The sequence below is a fragment of the Crocodylus siamensis genome, chromosome 7 (genome assembly GCF_052110815.1).
Source record: "Crocodylus siamensis isolate JL-2025a chromosome 7, ASM5211081v1, whole genome shotgun sequence".
Classification (NCBI taxonomy): domain Eukaryota; kingdom Metazoa; phylum Chordata; order Crocodylia; family Crocodylidae; genus Crocodylus; species Crocodylus siamensis.
This window is the reverse complement of record NC_143401.1, coordinates 13596241-13604553: the sequence shown is the minus strand read 5'-3', so window position 1 is coordinate 13604553 and position 8313 is coordinate 13596241. Positions and strand designations below refer to the sequence as shown.

Here is an 8313-nt window from a genome sequence, read left to right as displayed (position 1 = left end):
GTAGTGTCCAGTTGCTGTCGCTGTAGATGCACAGACTGCTGGCGTCCACGTTCTGCAAGGCCAGTGCCACCAAGTTGGCTTTGAGATCCCCAAGGTGACGCAGAAAACACAACTCTGATACGTGGTCAGTGGCAAAAGCTCACCAAGTTTTATTGTGGTCGGACAGCACACCACTTAGCCTGACTAACAGTCAGTCCAATTTGGAGAAGCTTGTCCCTGCCTAGTAGTGACATATAACATTACTCACGCTCCCATAGTCTCTGTGAGGCACAGGTCTCTGGGCCCTTGTGTTTATAAACGTGCATGCCCTCCATCTCGTGCCAACTCTTCTCTCTTTGTTGAGACCTTCATTTCTGCTTGTTTTGTTTGCCAAGTTTACGCGCCCGTCCTTGTTATCTCTACCTCATTAGTAAGCTCTAACTTTTACATTTGTCCTCTAGTGTTTTAGGTGTTGTTTTCATACTCCCTTCAGTTCCTTTTTGCTCATTAGTGCTTTTTTTTTTTTCTTTCTCTCTGGGTCACCCAGTGGTCAGGGGGACCCTTTCTCCCATACCACTTTTTGGGATGGTAGTTTAGCACAGCGGTGCCTGCCCTTCTCAGCCTGCGGGCCAGATGAGCGGTCCCAGGTCTGTCCGTGGGCCACCGGATCCTATCCGCGAGCCTGCTGCAGTGCACGGTGCTGGCCCAGCCAGGGCCCAGTTGGCCATGTGGACAGAGGCCACCATGTCAGGCCTCAGAACTGGGAATTTTGCTCTTAATAAGAAAACCAAAGAAAAATGTGGCGCCTTGATTTCCCACCTGCGGCCTGCTCCTCCCGGCCTGCCCGCTGAAGTCCTTGGCAGGACCTGGGGGCTACAGCGGGCAAGAAGCGGGAACCCGAGCCAACAGCGCGCCCGGCCGCGAGGAGGGCTGACGGCATCCCGGGCTGCATTCAGGCCAAGGGACGGGGTGGTTCCCCTCTTCCGCGCCGCCGGAGCGCCGTGTCCAGTTTTGGAGCCGTCACTACAGGAAGGGCCCGGACAAACGGGAGAGGGGGACAACAGCGGGCTCACCGAGTGTGGAGGAGAGGCGACCGAGGCGAGCGCCTGAAGCGCGCCGGAAAGGGGCGGCGGTGCACGGCTCTCGGCGGCGGCCACGCGCAGCAAGGCCCCCGCCCCGAGGTCAGGCGGGACAGGTCACTCCTGGGCGGGGTGCGAGCCCCGGGCCGGCGGGGGTGGGTCTGAGCGGCGGAGCTCCCCCCCGCGGCCGCACGGCTGACTTGTTGCGCGGGGAAGCGCCGGGGCGGCCGAGGGAGCGCGGGGCGGCGGCGGCGCGGGGCCGTCCCCGCCGCGGGAGCGGTACGTGCGGGCGCGGGGCGTGCGGGCTCGGCGCAGGCGGCGCCTCGGGACCGGCGGCGCCGGTGAGTGAGTGCGGGCGGGCGGGCGGGCGGGCGGGGGTCCCGGGGGGAAGAGGCCGCCCCCCTCCCCCGCTGCATCGCTCTGCGTGGCCGGCTGCTCGGGGGGGGGGGTGGTCCCTGAGAAGGGACGTCTGGCCTGCGGGACCCCCGCCTCCCGCCGGCGTGGGCTCCTGCACACTGCCCCGAGGCCTGGCCCTGCCTCCCAGGGCTGCCTTCCCCGCCTGCTCGCGCAGGGGTCCTCGGCCCGGGAGCTCCCGGCACGTGGGTGGGGACGTGGGAGAGGCCTGGGAGTAGGGCTGGGGAAGGCAGCCCGTCCCCATTTCGGACCCCCATGGACAGCCCCTTCTTGCACCAGTTCAGTTCCTCCCTCCCGCTGTGGGACTCGCCCGGCGAGCTCGTCCGCCGCCCGCCGCCCGCCTGGCTCCGGCTCGGGGTTCGGGAGGGAGGTCAGGCCCCCGCTTGGGGACAGACTGAGCCGGAGGCATCCTTTGCAGTAGCACCTCCTCCCAGGGGCAAGGTCGCCGCCCTTTAACAGCAGGCAACATTTTTGATGAGGACGGGAGGGTTTGGTACAAATGTCAGGCGTGCTTTCACGGAGGGTGAGGCTTGCTTGTGGCTCCCTGCGGCCTTTGAAAGGCTTGCGGATGGCCAGTGCCGTTTTTTGCAGCAGCAAAGACGGTGTCTCGTCTCGTCCCCACCCACCCTGCCTGGGCGCCAAAGCTGCCCTTAGGTGCCAACAGCCCGTTGCAGCGTGCACTTGCTCCGCTGCTTGCCTCGCTTGGACTTGCAGTTGCTAACAGGGATGTGACAGTGTCCCTGAAGGCAGATGGTGAAATGTGCAGCGGAGGGGAAGAAAAGATGCAGAGACGCTTTGTGTTTGGGACTTGCTCCGAGGGGAGGAGGGGGGAAGCTGAGGGGGCATTCGCTGAAGTGGTGGGAGGTGGCAGCAGCCTGAGCTGTCTTCTTGAAGGCGTTGTCTGAGAACAGCCTCCTGCTCCATGAGTTGAGGCTCCTGACCCGCCTCTTGGAGAGAGAAGGAATGAGTCAGGGACACCTGGACGTCGTTGGTGCTTGGAAGATTGTTTCTGCGACCCTTATACTGGGAACACAATGCCAGACGCCTTGGAGGTGCGTCCATTCAGAGGCAAACTCCCCTAGTTTGTGGAGAGATGTCCCAAGCCTCCCTGCTGTCACGTTACTCTGGGTTTGCACCACTGACATAGGGCAACATTTGCTCTGTAAATTCAGCATTCCTAGAAGCAGGCAAAATCCTGATGACTTGCACCCAGCTCTGATTTTGGCCCTGCTTAGGGTGCTGTCCCCCAGGGTGTCCCTGCAAAAGGCAGTGATAAGACTTGGCTGCGAGAGAGAGAATCCCTGGCCCGTTACATGACGGGTACTTCTGGGCTCCCTGCAAAGAGGAGCCTGACCTCTGATACCAGCCACATCGTGACCCCTGAACACTGCCGGGGAGAAGGGTTTTGAATGGACCTGTCACATTGCAGCAGGACCCTGCAGAGGAGGGGGTTGAGGAGAACGATAGAGGAGGAGACGAGGCCATAGTGGGAATGGTAAAAAGGGGACAGGAGGCTGGGGCAGCACACCTTCAGACTTTCATAGCAGGCCCCTGCTATAGGCTTTGCACTTGATCGCTGCTGATATTCTGCTGCCAGAACAAAACCTGGAAAGCAAGGTCGAGGTTTCTACGTGCCCAGGGGTTTCCCAGGGCTTTCATTCCCCATAGTGCAGAGCAGTGACTTGTCCACCGTTCCTGGTAGAGTCAAAAGTAGGGCCTGGGCTGGTGAGCTCCCTACTCTGCCCTCCCAGCCCTAGAGCATTTTGATCATGTTGGCTGTGATCCACTGGGATCTACTGAGGGCTCTTTCTTGAATGACCACAGAGCTCAGGTGTGATGGAGCCTGCCTTGTACTGAGTCCACCAGTGGCCAGAAACATGCTAGCGATGCCTTTGCAGTCAGGGTCCCTGGTGGCACACCCGGGGCATGTTTTGTTCTCTTTCCCTTTCAGTTTTGCTGAGGATGGGGAGCGTTGCTGAATGGCAGGGCAGGCTTTGTTCCATCTGCCTGAGGAGGATGTCTCATGTCAGGGAATCCCAGAGATGCTGGCAGCCTGCGTGAGGGTGGGACTGTCTGGAGGCTTGGAGGGCCTGGGTGTAAAGCTGGCAGTTGCTTTCCCTCTGCTGAAGGCCAGGGGCAGGCAGATCATTGTCTCTCAAGGGGCAGGCTGTCTGGGAGCACAGTGCATGCGTGAAACCCTGGAAAATTTCCACCCTCCTTCCTAGAAGAGGAATGGTCACACGGGGAAGGAGGATGTGCGTGCTGCCACAGGCCTGGGCGGCAGAAAACGTCAGCATGCGCCGTGTCTGAGGAGCGTCTCCCCGGGGAGCCCCTGAGACACCAGCTGCAGGCACGTGGGCCAGGCAGCCATCAGCTGGCTCTGTTTCCATAAATGAATTAGCTGCCTGTTTGCATATGTTCTGCCACTTAAGCAAAATGAGTTGCTTCCCCTCTGATGCTCAGGGTTGCTTCTCTTCTGACAAGTGTTGTGACTGCCTGGAGACCCGAGGGGGAGGCTGCTTGGCTACTGAGAAAGGGACTTCGCTCTAGGTTGCCTCTGAGGTGAGAGGAGCAGCTGGGGACCAGGCACTGGATGTGCCCAGAGATGAGGACTGAGGGGACAGGGATGAAAGGAGATGGGGATGAAGGAGAGGAGAGGCTGGTCCTTTGGGACATGGGGCTGGGTAAGGTTGCAGAACAGGAGGGTATGTGTTTCTGGGAGGTAGGTATGGGCATGAGGGGCTGGGGGTCTTGCCTGGGGTCATACAGAGAGTCTGTGGTTGAGTCCAGGGTAGACTTCAGATCCCCAGACCTGTGCATTAACCATGAATGCCTGACTTGCCCCCCCTCACCTTTCCCAGATAACAATCCTTGTGAAGGGGGGTCCAGTTGAGAGGGATTCCTCATACTCCCATCACTCTCAGGGCCATAACTGCCTTCCCAACTTGCCACAGCCTTTCCAGAGCCCGTGGATGCTTCACCTTGACTGGCCAGAGAGGGTCTCTGAATAATGCGAGGCCTTTCTCCTTTGGCACATAGGAGCCATCCCTGTATTCATCACAAGATCTGTGCACCTGGAGCAGGTTAGCTGTCTGTCTTTGCCTCAGCCCACACACCAGCCTCTGCTCTCAGCTCCAGTAGGAAGTCTAGCAGGGAGCCCAGCAGTGCTGCTGTCTCATTGGGACCTTTGTTCCTCTTGGAAGGAGCTGCCTTTCTCAGCCACTGGCTAGCATCCCCTCCATCCCCCCTACACCTTCCTGCATCCTCTCTGTCTGCTGTGGTTCTGGCAGGTACCTGTGATGTTAACCTTGTCCTTGGTCACTGTCTGGGTCAGAAGTCAAGACTAGGGGAGAAATGTTTGGCAGCCAAACGTGGGGTCCATATATATGGAGTACAGCAGCTATGGGATGGGGAGGGGCTGCATGTGCAGTAGGATCAGGGTGATGATTTAGGCCTGTTGTTGGCCCTGGAAATGTGTTGCAGGTGTTACAAAGCAAATAGGAAGCTCTATCAGTGCCTGCTCCCGTGTGCAGTGATAGAGATGGTAGCTAGCAGAAGAAGTCATGGTAATACATGGTGGCTTCGAGCACTGTGTTGGTGGGAGACCTGCCTTTCAGTCCCAGCCTTGTAAAGGGGTCTGTGTACTGCTGGCTGTTGAAAGAGTAGTGCTGAAGAGCCCTGGCCTGCAGAAGGGTAGTGGTTGAGTTTTGAACCTCATCAGTGAAGGACTTAAGGCAGGGCCTGGAGAGAATGGGAGCCCCTGAGAGCACTGAGGGGACTTCATCTTCACATCTTCTTCACCATAACCTTGGCCAGGGCAGCAGATGCCTGAATCCATGAATGAGCTCTTGTATTCAGTTCCCAGGCTCCCCCACCGGCCAGCTCCCATGACCTGCAGCTTTGGAGCCATACAGCGTAGTGAGGGCTGGCTTCAGAAAGCCATCTTACATGGGGATGTGTCATGAGGACAAAGTTGGCAGACGGGCAGTCAGGCCTGAGCCTGGTGATTTCATCCCTCATCCTCCACAGCATCAGAACCAAACCACATCCCCATGTAGGATGGATTTGGTTTAAAGAGAACTGCGACACAGCTCTGTCCCTGAATGGAGATGCAGCAGTAGGTGAAGTCATGCGTGATCTAGAGGGTGGGATCTTCTAGGAATAAAAACAGGCCACTAAGTTGGCTCTAACTATCTGAAGTAAAAGGACTATGGGAACCAGATTAAAGAGGCTGTCAAGACAAAGGCTTGGCTTAGTGGTTGGAATGAGAGACATGAAGGGGAGCACCAACTATCCTGTGTAACTGGGCAAGGGTGATCTCAGGACTAAAGTCAAAGCCCAGCAGCCTGAAGACCTGGGTTCTAGGCCTGCTTCCACCCTTGGTTTCCTCTTTGATCTTGGATAAGAGGTCACTGAGGGCCTTGATGTGTGGGTCAGAGGATTCTGGCGTGTTTTAAGGATTTTTTGAGCCCAGTGTTATGCATCCATTCTGGTGTTTCCAGCTTGGTACTACACAGATTCATAGTTGGTAGGGTTGGAAGGGACCTCAGCAGATCAGGAAAGAGTCAGATGACCCCAGCCAAATGCCTATCTAGGTCTTGACCTTGTCATGATCTTGGCCCTGTGTAGTGCAGCGCTGTCAGACCCATCAAATGAACTGTATGCCACGTCTCTCCGTCGAGGCCCACAAGTTGAGCCTCCAGCTTCATCAGCTACAGGAGCTCCCCCTGAACTTTCCCCAGAGCTCCTGTGCTCTGCCAAGTGCTCCCCTTTCAGTCTTTGTGAGGGAGAGAGATCAGCCCCCAACCCTGATCCACCCCAGCCCCTTTGGCCTTCTCCCAGTGGCACTCAGCCTTGAACAGCTACTGCCAAGCCATTTTGGTGTGGAAGGGAGCCTGGAGCCGCAGAAGAATGAAACAGATTTAGAATATGAAAATGTGGGTGACACATTTATTATATAAAATAATAGTTTGTACAGTCATCAAAGCAGCTAAATAAAGGTTATGGTGGGAACTGTATTATTTAGGACTAGAGCACCATAATTACCTTCCATTAGATCTGCTTTGTTGTAACTGAGACGCATCCTAAGAGAAGTTTCTATTTACCTTGGTTGGCTACTAGAGCAAATATAGATTTACCCAGTGTGAGGGCGTCTTTCCGTCGGCATGGAACTGTACATGTGTGTCTGCCGATCTGTGAGAGGGCGTTTGTGGGTTTCACAGCTCTCAGCAAGTGGTCTGCCTCTCTGTGAGTGTGTTTGTGGAGCTCTACGGAGAGATACCTGTGTGTGCATGCACCTGCATGCGTGTGTGCTGTACCTCTTTTATCTATATAAAGAATCCAAGTGCAGTAATGAAAATTGACTGCAAACAAAGATAATCCAAAGTACCGGAAGCTTCAAATACTACCGTGCACATAAGCAAAATCTGTCTGTTGTTCACAGAACAGAGCAGGGCCCAGGCTTATACCTGCTGTCAGCCATCCGGATGAGTGGGAGATGCAGCTGGCGATGCCTCCTCCGCTAAATTTGGGGCTGGGTACTCAGCACTGGGATTGGGCGGTTCACTTAGGCAGCTACTTGAATGGTAATTGAGGGATTTGCAAGCAGGAAAGAGAGGAAAGAAGAGAAGTATAAAAGGAAGGCACAGAGGGAGGGATATGTGGCAAAGTGAAGCGTTGGGCATAGAGGGGAGAGAGGCAAAAGGCTGAATGTGGCATCTCCTTAGCTTCTCCAGGGAGTACTGGGGGCACTGGTTTCTCAGCTGTGGTGTGTGCTGCACACCTATTACATGGGCCCATTGCATGGGTAGGATATCCTGGAGCTGTGCATGTCATGTTATTCTGCACTCTTAAGCCACTGTTGTGCTCCCCTTGCACCCCAGCTTCCTCTCCCCAGATGTGGCTGCATTTCAGAGATGGGAGAAGTGCTGCTTGTATGCACCACACACTCTGTGGAGAGTGCCTTCAGCTCTTTTGGGATTGGCAGGTGCCATGGAAACATAAGCTACTGTTTTATAGATGGGAAACTTTCATAGATGTCTGGATCACACAGTGGCTTTGGTGCTGGGACCCTGAGGATCGCAGGTCCTGACCTTCAGGTCCCTGATTTTGGAGTGACACTTGTGTTAGGTGCTCAGGATCTCTAGGCCGTGTATGGGGAGAGTCAGGCATTGCAAAAGGATTCCAGGGCCCCACATGCTGCCTGCCTAGAGCTGAGCACTGGGGCTGTCTGAATTCCCATCCTTTGGTTGGGGATTTGTTGTTTAATGGGGGGGCGGGGTGAGGAAAGTGGCTGGGGTCACAGCCTGAGACTCTTTCCTCAAGTGAGATATCAACAGCCCCTCTTTGAGACATCACGTAGGAATCACACTTCTTTTATCACGTAGCTGCAGGGGGTACCCCCCCTCTGTTGAACAACAGACTGAAGATGTGGGAGACCCAGGTTCAGTGATCTTCTCAGCTTGAGAGATGTCAAATGCTGGAGAGTACCTTGAGCCCCAGGCTGTGGAGTGCTCTGGGGTGTGAGGAGCACCCTCTGTCCTTCCTGCTGGAGCTGGGCCACTGCTTAGGAAACAGCTCAGGACTCATGGGGCCAAAGAAGGAGAGACGAGACAAGTGGGGACATGGCTGAGCATGGTTAGGACCCTCACTTGAGAGAGGGGACTCCTGAGTCCTCTTCCCTGCTCCAGGATTGTTTATACAGTCATATAATGGCTGTTTCACATAACTCGCACCAAGATCCAAGACCTTTCTCCGCCCCGCTCCGCTCCCCCAAATTGTGTGCCCTAACTGCTGGCTGATAATGTGCCATAGTGAGTGTCCATGCAAGTGTAATGGGCCT

At 55.9% G+C, this 8313-nt stretch overlaps 1 protein-coding gene across 3 annotated transcripts in view; it reads left to right on the top strand.

Moving 5' to 3' along the window:
- The first annotated feature begins 1179 nt into the window (after positions 1-1179).
- The window catches only part of PKIB (cAMP-dependent protein kinase inhibitor beta), a 51885-nt gene continuing 44751 nt past the window's right edge, over positions 1180-8313 (top strand). For 2 of the 3 annotated variants that reach the window (XM_090057595.1, XM_090057596.1), the window contains exon 1: positions 1180-1337. The gene's annotated coding sequence lies outside the window, so the exon portion shown is untranslated. Of the gene's footprint in view, positions 1400-8313 lie in introns of all 3 variants that reach the window. The other variant, XM_090057594.1, reaches the window with a different exon arrangement.